The sequence below is a fragment of the Notamacropus eugenii genome, chromosome 6 (genome assembly GCF_028372415.1).
Source record: "Notamacropus eugenii isolate mMacEug1 chromosome 6, mMacEug1.pri_v2, whole genome shotgun sequence".
NCBI lineage: Eukaryota > Metazoa > Chordata > Mammalia > Diprotodontia > Macropodidae > Notamacropus > Notamacropus eugenii.
Genome location: NC_092877.1, coordinates 199,434,736 through 199,449,704, shown reverse-complemented (window position 1 = coordinate 199,449,704; position 14,969 = coordinate 199,434,736). Strand labels below are relative to the sequence as shown.

The window sequence follows — 14,969 nt, the reverse complement described above, 5'->3', positions numbered from 1 at the left end:
ATTGCCTTATTTAGAAAACATTATATCCTACCTAAATGTAGAGGAGGCACCCAAGGAAAATTTTTTTTTAGAGTAAAATCTTATTTGTCAAACACTATGGAAGAGGACCGTGAAAGATTATGATCAGTATCACCTCACAAAACCTCAAAAGCCTTGAATGAAGGAATGAAAAGAATTCTATCTCTCTGGATGACATATGGGAGAAAATGGACAGGAATCACACTGAATAAGAAAAGCACAAATGAGTTATTTGTACCAATCAAGGGAACACCTACAGCAGTGAAAACATAAATCCATTACAGTCAGAAGTATCAGATATGCTTAAGAGTTTAGGGTTTTTGTTGTTATTGTTGATGTAACCATAAAACAGTGAAAGAGAAATATATTTTCATAGGATAAGAATTGGAAGAAATAAAAGAATCAATGAATAAATTAAAAATAAAGGGTAAAGCACTGTGCTTACAACTAGGGATAAAAATTGCCAGAGGCAATTGGAGGAGACAACAGATATTGGAGAATTCAACTTCATGGTGAGCAAAATCTAGAGTCTAGATGACTCAAGGTCAAGGCAAAGTCTGAGGGTATGGATGGCAAGTAATAAAATTTGATTGAAATAGAGAAAGGAGATAAGGCTGGTATGTAAACATCTTTAATGTAATTTCAACATGGCATTATACATTTTTAACATTGAACAATTTCATAGAGCCAATTATTTTGGAGGTGAGAACTTTCTTCTCCAAGTCTGTAACATCTGTGACTATTGAGGTGGGGGCTGCGACACTAACAGAGGCTGTTGCTGTTTCTGTTTTCTCCTTCAGAGTTGTTCCCTTGATTTATGGCAACAGTGTTGGGCTGGAGGTAGGGCTGGAATCCCTGTGGGATGTTGTTGTTCACTTACATGGAGGAGGAAGCAGGCTAAATATTTGTTTCTATGTGCAGAAGCTTGTTTTTTTTAATTGTCTTCAACTTATCATCTTAGAGGACTTGCTATTAACTGAAGGTAGCCTTTTTCCTCTGCTTTCCCACCTTACTCCATTCCCTGACCCTGGACTATCCAATCACCCACCTGAAATTGTTATATGGTAGAAAGGATGTAACCAGAGGAGGTCTATCCTGCTCCTTTATTTATTTCCTTCAATTCCTCCAATGGTTGGGTCACCTAGAACACATTTAAGATGCTCAAATGCTTATAGGACATGGAGTGATGGGACTCACCAGCTCTATTTCTTTCAGCGAAATAGTGAAATAAACTTTTTCCACTCCTAAGTTCTTCTTAAACTGTAACCCATAGACAGCCACCTAACCATATAATGAGCCTCTCTATAGCCTAAGGTCCTCTAAACCAATAGTTTCAAGCTTAAATAGAAACAGGTTTAATAAAACCTTACATAAGGATCTCTGTAGGCTGCATATTGATTTAGAAAACCACATATTATTTATATTCTATTGTATTTTTACTAATTTTATCAAATATTTCCCAAATACATTTTAATCTGGTTCAGGCAGCTCTTGGGAGTATTGTGGGCTTCATGATGACACCTCTGATCACACTTTACCATTCACTCTGCAGCGACACCCTGCAGAACTCTTGTATTGTCATCTGATCCATTTATGTAGCCTAAAGACCCCTGGGCCTTGTCATCCGCCTCTTTAGGACTCACCTGTTCACCCTTTGGAATTGTAGGCCTTTCTATGCACCCTGCAATTCAACTTTGTTTTATGGATTATCACCCTTATTGGAACGTGAGCTCCTAGAGAGAGCAAGGACTGTCTTTCTATTCATTCATTCACTTATTACTCATTCATTCATCTATCTGTCTATTTATTTATGGGTGATTTCTTCCTCCTGTAATTAACATAGTGCTGGATAGTAATCAGTACCTTTTCATTCATTTAGGAATGACATATATATATATACACACACATGCACATATATGTACTCATATATACACACATATACATACATACATATATATGTGTGAGTGTGTATATATTATACATATATTTATATATTTATATAGTCAGAAGGTACATGTGAGTGCTCATATTAAATTCATATCTTCCAAATCCCAGTTTGGTCATACTTTTTATTGCCACTCTAAGAGATTTCTTATAGTAGGATTAATGTGAACAATGAAATACAGAGAATAGAAGGGAAAAAATCCATATGGTCCTACTAACAGTGAAACAAAATGTGATGAAGAGACATTAAGTAAGACATAGAGTATTTGTAAAGTTCTTTGTATATCTTTAATCACTACATAAGCAACAATTGTTATAATTAAAACCACCAGGTGGTAGTGCTGGCCCAACACAGTTTGGTTGCTGTGCATTTGGCAAATAGAGAGTGGAGTACTCTTGAAGTGAGTAGAATGAATGGGAACATAGTATGAAACCTACTGTTCATATGTATTTACATGTCTTGTGTTCATGACTTGCAATTATTTTTTGTGAATATTTTATGGGTATGATTATGAGAATATATGTTCTTTTTTCTTAATGATATGGGAAATATTAAGGTTTCTCTAGAGTTAGTAACTGAATATGTACATCTATCTATCAATAAGTTTTGGGATTTTTTGCAGATTTATAGATTTTTTGATGCAAATTTTCCTCTGTAAAATGTAATTTCATGGTATATAGAAATGTCATATGAATCAAGAAGCCAGTATTGCCATAATCAGAAGAACACACCACTGACAATAAAATTATAGTATTAAAGTGACAGTAGGGAAAATAGAATATTGTTAGAAAAACTCCTTTAACTTCTACACTGGGTTTAAATTCCACTGTTCCTCTGTGGCTAGAATGTGGGGTTCATTCTACCCATTGTAGGTTCCATTTCCACAAATATTTAGGGAGAATAATTCTGTCTCTCTCAAAAAAGTTTGATGTAAAATAACTGAAGGGACATAATATTGTGTTTACAACAGAAGAGGGAACTTGAAACTGAAAGGTTTCTGTGCAGACAACATTAATGACTCTAGAATGAGAAGAAAAGTGATCATGTGAAAAATATCATTGTCTAAAATTTTACTGAAATTATACTGGAGTTTGATATGTAATATATATAAAGAATACAGACAGACACACATATCTATCTGCGTGTATATGTGTGTGTTTGTGTGTGTGTGTGTGTATAACCAATGGTTATTCCCCAATAGATAAATGATCAGTTATGAACTAATAGTTCTCAAAAGAACAGCAAAGCATTCACAGCCACATGAAAAAAATGCTCCAAATTACTAATAATAGGATTATAAATCAAAACATACCTGAAGTTTCAGCTCATACCTACAAATTGGCAAAATGACAAAAAGTTGCACCAGTTGGAGGGGTTGTAGGAAGATTGGTATACTAATATATTATTGGTGGAGCTTTGAAATCATATAACCATTCTGGAAAACAATGAGAAAATATGCAAGTTAAATGACTAAAATGTCTATATCTTTTGAACCAGAGACTATGTTACTAAGCCTATATCCCAAGGAGAAAATATTTCCATACACTCCAAAAAATATTTATAGTACCAGTTTTTGTGATAGCCAAAATTTAGCAGCAAAGTAGATGTCCATCAATTGGGGAATGACTAAACAAATTGTGAAATGTATATGTAATGGAATATTATTGGAGTATAAGAAATGCTTTGTGATGAGTATAGAGCATGGAAAGATCTATAAGGACTGATGCAGAGTAACGTATGTAGAGACAAGAAAGCAATATACACAGTAACTACAATATAAATGGAAAGAATGACACAAAATCCCAGAATTAAATGAAACAAAATTATAAAGATCAAATTGGACTCTAATGAAGACAAATGAGAAGACATCCTTAACCTACCCCTTTGTAGAGGTAGGAGAACCACACATTGCACATATTTTTAGACTTTTTCAATACATTAATTAGTTGTGCTGACTTTTTAATCTTTTTCATCTTCAAAAACTACTACTTATCATCTGAGATGGCTCTTTGGAAGGGTGAGAGGAGGGATATATGGAAGATTTTGGTGATGTAAGAAACAAAAAATATCAGTTAAAATATATAAAGTCCCACAGAAAGAGAGAAATTAAGGTCAGGTTTTAGGAGAAAGATGATAACTAAGTTTTAAAGTTGTTTAGTTTAGGTGCATTCAGGTGGAGAAATTTAGAAACTAGATGAAAATACAGGCCTAGAGTTTTGGTATAGTCTTTTATGTGGAGATGATAGTTAAAGATATTACACTGGATAAGAGATGCATTTTCCCTGATGTGCCACCAGCACCTAAACCTCAGTATATCCCAAACCAAAATTATGCTTCTTACTCCAAAGCTTCTTCTAACTTCTGGCACCAACCTACTCCTCTGAAATACGCAATAGTCTAACCAATCTTGGATCTCTGTTTTTCCTGTCTTACCCTCTTCTCTCTCCATTGTCTTTTGATCCACTTGACCTTAAGAATGCCCTGTGTCTCTGTCTGTTAAAGTCTTACTGCTTCAAGTCCCAGCTCAACTCATGAATCATTTCCAAATTCTTCCCTGTCCTCCAGTTGCCAGTGATCTTACCTCCCCCTCCCAACTTTCTAATAATTTGGTGTCTACGTATTTCATTTACATTATGTTGTAATCTTTCATGTTCTTATCTCCCCTCAAATTGACTGTGAGCTCTTTGAAAGAATGCTGTATTTATTTTTTGTGTTCCTAGTGCCTAGTATCTTGCACAGAAACAACGCTTAAGGAAAGTTTGTGGACTGACTTGCTAATTTTCAAATTCATAGAATACAGTGAAATATATCAGATGCCTACTATCACTCTTGTTGCTCTTTTACACTGCTTCTTTCTTCTGATCTTTCCTCCTGTTTCCTCCCTGTTTCCACAGTTCCTGTAGTCATCTGCTCTGTCCTTTGCTCTTCTAGGTTGTGATTGGGTCTCTGTAATGATGACCTCTCCCTGATCTTGGTGGCAGTGCTTCATCTCTTGAGTTCCTCTTGACTCTGACTACTTTTCTATGTGCTTTGGCACAACTCTTCTTCTCCCCTGCTGCAAGAAAAATGATTGGTAGAAAATTCAAGCTGCTTGAATTGGTATTCAAGCAGCTTAGTTATAGACAAGCAGTTAAAGGTTTTTATTCAAGGCAGCAAAATATGCTTAAAACTTTTTAAGATATCTAGATGATAAATAAAACATTTATTAAGCACAATCTATGTGCTATAGCATATACGAGCAGGCAAGATAGTTCTTGCCCCCAAGAAGCTTATATTCCATTGGGAGAGGTAATCCATGAAGAGTAATTAGAAAGCAGACATTAATTTGCAGGAAGCCACATAGTATGGAAGAATCCAGAAGGAAATGTGGAGTCCTGGTTACAGGCAAGAGAGGGCAAAATTTCACCTATCAGACTCAGGTGTCCAGGGCAGAGACCAAGGTTTTGGGGTGTGTGTGTGTGTGTGTGTGTGTGTGTGTGTGTGTGTGTGTGTGTGTGTGTGTGTGTGTGTGTGTGTGGGGGGTGGGGCAGAAGGATGAAGATGATGACCTTAGTGTAGACATCATAGAATTGGGAGGGGCTCTTATCTCCTGTAGAGGGGGATATAAACAGTGAGAAAACAACTAGAGTATGGTAAATTAGCGTGCAAAAAATCCCATTAGGAGAACATCAAGCTAGAAATGTCTTTGAAGGTATGGGTTGGTTCTGGTTGGGCAGTTTGGTTTTAAGTGTTTGAAGATGCATTTCAAGAGCATTTCAAATGCCAGAAGCAACCATTTTTAATCAGTTCACTCCTCACATGATATATTAGGATTCCTCCCATTTGATGTATGATTGATCCCAAGTCTTAACTGTAACACCTCTCTATGTGGTTTTTAAAGCAGTACAGATGGGCATATCAGAGGCTTCTTCACAGGCTAGGGGTGTGCTGCTGTATGCTTTGATCCTACAAGGGATTGAAAATTGTAGATGAGGGTTTTGTTTTCTTAAAGGTATATCTATCACTTACTAAATCAAAATATAAGTATATAACCAATTTTTTAAAATTTAGACTTTGGGTGATGAGATTATACAGTCTGTGCTCTTTAGAAAATCCTGAGCCTAATACTATATTAAACATATAGTGGTCACTTCATTAATATGGTTGAACGACTGATCATGCTGAATTCAAGAGAATTTCAGGTCATTTGTGGAAATGTCAGAAATTGATTTTAATGGGAAGGCCTAAAGTACTAATTTTTCTAAGAATTACATTTTGAACCCATTTCTGAAGATTCCTACAGCATTAAAACAATTTTTAAAATGATCAAAGGAATGAATATAGCTAGGAAGGAAATGACCTACACTTCTTTTCCCCTGGAGGATATATGATGATCCAAATCTATTATCTCATTACTAAGTCCTATTAATGTTACACAAAGAATCTTCTCAATCATGGCAGAATAAAAGTTATTTTTGAGATTCATTGGATCATTACTTGTCTAGCACTTTGTTTCGTGATTCTCTTACATATTATTATTCTATTTTGTATTATAGTTTTATGGATGCTACATTCCCCTTCTGATCCCCACCCCAGATTCATCCATGTAAGTATGGCTATACACTACTGACATTTTCTAAGAGACTGACTACAAAATTACTCAAGTATAATTAAAGTAATATAGTAAGGACCTACTAAGTGCCAGGTGTTGTGCTAGAACCTGAAGAAACAGAGACAAACTGAAAATAGTTCCCAATCTCAAGGAGCTTTCTACTAGGAAAGAGAAGAAGGCAAACAGAAAGATGCAGGATAATTTGAGGAGGGAGGAGTAAGCACCAACAAATAAAGAGATCAAAAAAGACTTCACTTGAGTTGAATCTTGAAGAAAGCTAGCTATTTTTCAAGCTGGGAATGAGGAGAAAGTGTAGTCCAGGCCTTGAGTCTGGAGACCGAAAGTTCATTTAAAGCACTGTACTAGGTGCTAAGGGAAATACAGTAACAGAAGAATTTATATAATCAGGCTTACACTTTGGGAAGGGAGGGGAACATAGCATCCATAAAAATACTATAATTCAAAATAGAAGTAGTGTGTAATTCACAAATATTTGCTCATTTATTGTACAGTAGACATTATCTAAGAGTTATTTTGGCATCTATTAATATATTAATGTGACATATTGATACCAGAAGTTTCCAAAAGAATAAAAAGAAAGTCTCCAGCATATTGGGCAAGTCCACTGTAGAGAATTTTATGGTAAAGCTTGGATAAGAATCACAAGAGATGTAAAAATATAGAGGATTGGGGATTCACATTAGTAGTGAAAGCACCCACACAGATAAAACCATGCATATATCAAAGTGCTTTTAACATTAATATATTAATAGATACCAAAAAATCTCCTAGATAATGTCTACTGTACAGTAATGAGCAAACACTTGTGAATTATACACTGCTTCTATTAGCACAAATGTAAATGAAAGTGATGTTAAGTAGATCATAAATTAGTCTGAAAAGAAATTTTATTTTTGCCCAATATGTGAGTCACATATTCTGTCAGGAATATATCCTAGGAAGAGTTTTTTCCCCCTCTGTCAGTATGTGGAACAAAATTTTATTAACATTAATTTGAATTCTGTGCATAGAGTCTGAGAAAACATGCCCAAATATGTTGCTTTGAAAGTCAATATGTTGCAATTCATTCACAGTAAGGCTGTTTTTCAAGCATACATTGTCACCTGGCTGATTACTACTTAGTAAGCACATGATCTGTCGGTGTGTGAAGAGCAATTTTCTTGGTCCTTTTAGTTTTTTTCCAAAGGATTTTCACTTAAGAAAAGTGAGTTCATGTAATTTTGACACTAGCATGTGCTCTGCCATATGCTATATCTACAAATGGGTTCTCTGGGCCTGAAAAGTCCCTTTTAATGGTGATGGGAGGATAGTGGAACTAAACCCTATAACCAATCAACAACAGCTGAAAGTTATTTAGCACTTTATGGCTTGCAAAGTCCTTCATTTACATCTGATTCCCTCAACTCTGCTGGTTAGATAATAATAACTAACATTTATATGGCACCTTAAAGTTTGCAGATTTGCTCATTTAAACGTCACAACAGTTCTGTTAGGCAAGTACTGCTATTATTCATATTTTTAGCTGAATAAACAGGTTGAAAAGGCTAAAGGACTTGCCCGTAGTAATATCATCAGTAGGTTTCTGAAGCAGAATTTGAACTCAGCACTTCCTGGTTTGCAGGGCTGGACTCTTATGGACTACTTCAACTACCTGCTTCAGGTATTATGGCTGTTATCCTGTCCATTGTATAGATGAGGAAACTGAGACTGAATCTAGTGTTATTTCTACTTTGCCATGTTGTCTCTTAAGGCAGGGAGAGAAATATCTTTATGCATAGCATGGAGCTAGTTCAGGGTTATCCTGATTCTAGACAGGGTCCAAATACCTTTGAAAAATTATAATTTGTGGTATAGTAGGAAGGGCAAAAGGACTGAAGATATAAAAACCCGTGCTCAGGGCTTCTCTCCCTCCCTTACTGGCTAGAGCTGTGTGACCTTAGAAAAGTCACTGAGTCTATTTTCTGTCACACATAAAGTAGAGTTAGTTCCTGCACTGATTATTTCAAGAAATTATTGTGAGTATGAAATGAGGTAATGTGTAAAAGCATTTTAAATCACAATATACTATGTGAGTTGTTATTACTATATACATGTAAGGTATTCCCCCCCAACCCCCCTGAAATGAGCTCTGAAGGGAGGAATAGATCTCTACCACATCCACAATATTTTACTAGATGTACTGAGATACATGACATTATCAAGTAATCATTAGCTTGGAAAAGATGAGATCCAAAGAGAGGGAGGGAAAATTGCCTCAAAATTCTATCCCTGGATTTGTAACTTGTTTATGGCTTTAGGAAATCCATTTTATTTTCTTATTCATTTGCTACATCTGTTAAATGGGAGCATGGCCTCTCTTAGGATATTTAGGATTCAATATGAAATGCTTGCACTCGGTGTGAATTGCATTGTGCACGCTGTATTTGTTTTGTACTATCTACATTTATTTTATTTTTATAACAAATAATATACTGCAAAGTTCATATGCATTTCAAAAAAAGATATCCTGAGTTGAAAAGGCAACAGTCTTTATTACAAGATTCTGTAACAGCCAAAATAATACATAGTTAATGGGTAATTACTTATGCTCGTTTATGCTCTTTCCTCTCAAGTTGATATCACTTTGGAAATCTTTCATTTCAGTTCATATAGTAGCCAGTTGGAATCAAAAATCAAATGATGCATATATTTATCATAGCTACCCAACTTTTGGAACAGTTATGTACAAGCACAATAATTACAGAAGCTTAGCATGCTATCTAAAAATTCTGAAGAAACAAAATCTAATATACTATGATGATATTTTTGGCTGCTTTGAAAACATTAAATTGAAACAAAGACTATGTGATTCTAATTCTCTATATCTGCCTCTATATGCCTCTCTTTGTCTCTTCTCTCCATGTCTATTTATGTCTGACTCTCTCTGTCTTCTTTGTCTCTGTCCTTCTGTCTCTGACTCTGTCTCTGTGTTTTTTTCTCTGTGTCTCTGCCTTTCTGTCACTGTCTCTCTTCCTCATATCTCTGCCTTCTCTCTGTCTATTTGCGTCTCTCTTGTTCTCTCTTTCTCTGTCTCTTCTGCCTTTATCTTCTCTCTGTTTCTTTCTGTCTCTGTCTCTATCTTAGTCTCCCTCCCTCCTTTCCTCTCTCTCTCACTCTTTTTTTCTCTCTCTCTCTTCCTCTGTCTGTCTGTCTGTCTGTCTGTCTGTCTGTCTGTCTCTCTCTCTCTCTCTCTTTCCATCTCTCTGTTCCTGTGTCTCTGTCTTTCTGCCTCTCTATTTCTGTGTCTCTCCCTCTGTCTCTCTCAGTCTCTTTGTTTCTGTCTCTCTCTAATTTCCTCTATTCTTTTTAAACCTTCTTCACTGATACTGTTGAAGTGTTGCTGGGTTTTATACATACTAAACATTTAGTCTCAGTAACTGAGGAAAGCTGAGCAAGGCTGGTTTATGTAATTTCACAAATGTATTCCTAAAGTCAAGCATATTTCTCCTAAAGCATATCGAAACGTTGACGTATGTATATGTATAATAAAACAATGATAATGTTCACTTGGTTTTCAGCAATTTATAGCCAATTTATCAATGACCATGCAGCTGCACTCACTGTAGTTAAAAAAAAAAAAGCTCACTTAATGTTTACATAGTCTTTGAAAGCACAGCATCTTAGCAGGGGAACAGGAAGCCACTGGAGTAATTAGAAAGGTACACTGTAGAGCATGTAATGGTAGAAGGATGTTTGTATTATAGTCCAACACATCATTAAAGATACAATTGTTATTTAATGTGGCACAATCATCTTTCTACTCTTCATGAAATCCACTTAAGTAATTACCTTCTTAGCTCATTGGTTCTATGAACTGACTGCTTAGGAAGTGTTCTAAGGAAATATTAAACCTTGGTTTTCACAAATTGTCCCTCTTTTTTAAACTGATTTTTATTAGCATATTCAAAAATTTTTCTTGACCTGAAATACTGAGGGAAATACTAGATGCAAACTTTAAAAAAAAAATAAAATAAATATATTTGAAGGATTTGCAAAGATGAGTATGCATTAACCAAAGGCTCCCTGCTTTCAACCATTCATATTTACAAAATCCAGCTTAAAAGTGACTGTTACACATATGATATATTGGAACATGCATATTCAGTTTCACATCTGCTTTGGCCAGTCAGTTTTTTAATGAGGCCAAAATGCCATTTTAAAAGTTGCTTTGGTTATCATTTTTTCAGGAGAAGAATAAATCTTTGAGAAACAAAAAAAATCCCTTAAAAGTTATATGCAAGGAATTACAGAGCTGTGTGGGTCTTAATAAATACTGCCTTTTTTTTTTTCAAAGCTCATGTTTGGTATCACAGAGCCCAAAAGATGTAGAATGGAAAGATATTTTCAGAACACATTAAAAATGTCTTCTTAACAGATTTTTATGATCATCTGTACCCAGGACTCACAACATATATTCACTATCATTTAGGAAAGACTGAACAGAATTGAAATTACTTGACAATGTATATCTGCATTTTAAACTTGACGCTCACTTTCCAAAGATGCTGTAATAGCCATGTTTACTATCATTACCATGAGGTAAGTCTGAAATACCTTTATCTTATTTGGTAGCTCTATGTTGGATGCTCTTTGTTTGAACAGAAGTGTCAGCTGTATTTTACTTTATTATATAAAAAAGTTTCAGAATTTAATTAAGGGTCAAGTACCAGCAGTAGATAAATGCAGCAGCTAAAGCATATTTCTGATCACTCTGAAGTCTGCAATCATGAAAATTATTATCATTGAGTAAAACTGGTCTCAATGATGGTGACTGGGAGCTGGAATCTGTGTTACTCAGCCACAATTTACATAATAATGGGTTCCCAGTTTTCATCAGCACCTTTTGTTTGTACAGTGCTTACTGCTACAGTAAATTGTCAAAATGTCATTCCTCTCCAATCAGCCAGAAAATATCAACAGTAAACAAGGCACAAGAAGAAATTCCCTGATTAAAAGTATGGCAGAGGTAATAGTAAAGCTGAATTCTCAGTGATAGCCGAAAATATTCTCTCCGCACTGCGCCCCCCCCCCCCCATAATACAGTTATGTAGCTTACGAAAATTACTCTTTCCCCTGTCCCCTTTTAATGAAGAAATACCTCTCTGGCAGTGATGTCACTGCGAAAACCTCAGAACACAGGGGATTAATCTATTTACATATGTATTTATCATTACCACTCTGTTCTCCCTTGCTTTAGAGCAACACCTTCCTCTCCTACCCCGTTTTTATTTTTGACAGAGTGACACAGATCAACCCAAGCCAGATCTTGCTCGCGCTCTTTTTTTGTCTACCCACTGACCTTCTACTACTTCCAAGAGGAGTCACAGGTTCATAAAGGAGTTATGTGGTCGAAAGAACCTGGCCCATTAACATCCTGGCATCACCCAGTGTAGTTACAGGATTTCTTTCATCAGGTGATGCTTCAGTTTTTTCCCAACAAGTTCTTTTCTTGTTTCACAGATAAAGAACGTGGAGCTCAAAGAGAATAAGATACGAGCCCCTAAGTCACATTGCGACTTTAGAGTTAGGAACGGAGTCTAAGGAAGCCAGCCTTGATATTCAGGTTCATATTTCTCCATACGCTGGGCTTCTTATCACCTTGCTTTTCTACCCAATGCACTGCTGTAACAGACACACCATGGATGTAAGAGAAGAATGGTCCGAAACAAATGACGCTAGGATCTTAAACCTGGTCAAACTACAACCTTCTCTTTTACCACCTGAGCTTCTCTCTCTCTTACTCACACATCTGACCAATTATACTCATGTACAGTCTGATGGAAACCTTTATTAAAATATGACGCATGAAATCAATGTATCTTTCTGTTGTCTTATAAAATCAGAGCAGAGGAAGGAGAGGATGAGGATGAATTAGTATAGTATAAGCCTTATAACTCTTATAGTTACAAAGTATATTAAAATTAAAGACTTCACATTGTGTTTGAAATAAAAATGAATATTGCGGCATCCTGCCAAGGAGTCCCAGAAACCACTCTTCTGTGGAATTGAAACATTTGGCTCATATAATACTTAATTTATTTTTATGAAATGACAGGTTATACAAATGTATGTTTAAAGCAGGAGCACAATACTTAAAAAAAAAGTTTCTTTGTATTCTGGCTCAGAAAGGTTAACATAGTCAAGGCTTATATGTAAACAGAATAAAAAACAATCATCTCCCCTCAGGTGAGTTTTCTAAAGTGATGTGTTTCTAAAATGTTTCAAAAAATGTGATCATGGAGTTGAGTCACTCCAGGAAAAAAAAAAAAGGCTCACCATGCCTTCTTTTGAAAGTGAATAGGAGTTTTAAAAATCTATTGAAATGAAGTGTTGACATGAGGAAATATTTTGAAGATCTTTTTTTTTTTCAACCATCATGCACTTTATTTTGCTTGGCTACTTTTAATTTTTTCCCCCACTTCTCTTTGAAAATCCTACATTGTCCAAACCCTTTCGATTAAGTAGCTCGCCTGAATGAAAGCACTGTGATGATGTGGCAGTGCATCCATAAACAGGCAGCCTCTCAAAGCTGGGCAGAATGCTGAGAAATAGGGTTGATCAGTGGTAATTACTCTGACACCTCATGCAGTACAGGGAATTAACTCCTAGGACTTTGGGCCGAATGAAGAAGAAGTTGATGTTCCACGTTGTGAATGCATCAGTGCCTGAACCCATTACCAGTTTAAATGGAGATGGGAATTTACTATACACTTTTTTTTTGGTTGGGAATGTAGAACGGTGTGCAGAAAATGAGAAAGTAATTCAGGATGCCGGAGGAACAGCAATTTGTATTTTTATTAAGTTCTTTACCTTCAATTTCTATATTAGACAAATAAATAAATAAAAGAGGAAGTCCACAGTAACCACTTTCTTTTTTTTAAGAGAAGATGCCCATTGTTTCAAAGAGCATGTTAGGGTGTCTGTCACAAAAGTAGGTGAAGGTAGTCCATGCAAACATCTCTGAGACTAAGGTGCATAAAAACACATAGCAGGAGGGAAAATGCAGCTAAAAAGGCAACTAGTTAGCAGCTGCCACTATGACCTTTAACTGCATCCATGGTAACTGGGCTAAAGACGGAGTTCCATTTTATTATTCTCACACCCACAATGTTAAGCCTGTGAATCCCATTGCAATTTAATGGCTGAAATCAGAAGGCAGATCTGTGTTCATTGGACCAGTGCCGACATCCTCTTAGCTAATGAGCGCAATAAACATTTTCTTGCCAGGGAACCAATGCAAGTGGAAATATTATGCCATACAGAAATATATACCCAAACACAAAGAAATGGTCAGGCAAGCCAGTCCTTTATGTGTATTTGCATACACTACCATTATAAGCCAACCATCTAACGCAAGACAATATTGAGCTCCTACACTATTAAAGAATGTGACATCCCCAAAAGCTCATTTTGAATAAGAAATCTGAAAAGAGTTATGAATTCTCAAGTTAATGACTATTACTGCCTCTTCTATTATTTCCTTAATGAATCTTATTATTTTTAAATGTATGCTTCCCTTTATGTGCCTCTAATATACTTCATGCTTTTTTCCTAAGCATGTACTGTACCCCCAGCTGAGTCAGAAACAATATAAAAGCAGCAGTTTTAACAAGGAAGAGGATTTTGTTCTAACTTTGTCTCCACTGCCATTTAATTCCTAGATTCTTAAGAATTAGTGACAACAATGTCATATCTTTGTCACAGAAGATAAAACCTGCTGAAATACATATATCATCCTTACTTGGTCGGAGATGCCAGAGACACGGTGACAGCAGCTACCCTGGATCAGGGCTATTCCAAGTGCTTATGCTTCTATCATCAAGAAACCTGGAACATTTGTAAGAAAAACACAGATGTAGGTTTAAAATGAAATTACAACTGAACCTGATATCCCAGATTTAGGAAACTACTAATTTAGGAATCTGCATTGGAAGAGTTAGCAGAGAACATGACTTGAAATGCATGCAATTTAAATATCTATGGGCACTGATTCCCCACTCTCATATTTGTTCTTTCAAAACAAAATAGTTACTTATCAGTATTAAACTTTAACTGCATAAAGAAAGGTATTGGTGGAACCCGAAGGTCACCAAAATTCTCCTTGACCTCTTCGGTAAATTGTCCTTATTGCTTCAATAACGTGAAGTCCATCAAAGACCTAAAACTACTTCAATATATTCATTAAAAAAGTGGTAGATGAAATCTTTTTAGCTCTTTCAGTCAACTACTTCCTCAGTTTTAAAATGCCCTCTGATTTTATTTTGGTTAAATTGTTATTCTAGCATAAAAAATGGAAGGCTTAATAACTTTTACTGTCAGGAACAGTATATTTTTCTCATGGAGCAATGCCAAATA

The 14,969-nt window shown here is 35.7% G+C and overlaps 2 long non-coding RNA genes across 6 annotated transcripts in view; one reads left to right on the top strand and one right to left on the bottom strand.

Moving 5' to 3' along the window:
- Positions 1-3,323: 3,323 nt before the first annotated feature.
- LOC140512578 (uncharacterized) overlaps positions 3,324-14,969 on the bottom strand; it is a 91,189-nt gene continuing 79,543 nt past the window's right edge. The window contains exons 3-5 of one of the 2 annotated variants that reach the window (XR_011969840.1): positions 14,356-14,441; positions 4,785-5,018; positions 3,324-3,398 (exon numbers count right to left, since the gene is read on the bottom strand). This is a non-coding gene — a long non-coding RNA (uncharacterized lncRNA). Of the gene's footprint in view, positions 3,399-4,268; positions 5,019-14,355; positions 14,442-14,969 lie in introns of those variants that run through there. The other variant, XR_011969839.1, reaches the window with a different exon arrangement.
- Positions 5,576-14,719, top strand: LOC140512577 (uncharacterized). Of its 4 annotated transcripts, none has more exons than XR_011969836.1 (5): positions 5,576-5,654; positions 6,499-6,548; positions 11,044-11,153; positions 11,518-11,580; positions 12,075-12,428. It is a non-coding gene; the product is annotated as an uncharacterized lncRNA (long non-coding RNA). The 4 variants fall into 4 exon arrangements; XR_011969838.1 differs by having other exon boundaries at positions 11,470-11,580; XR_011969834.1 differs by lacking the exons at positions 11,518-11,580; positions 12,075-12,428 and adding an exon at positions 14,276-14,719.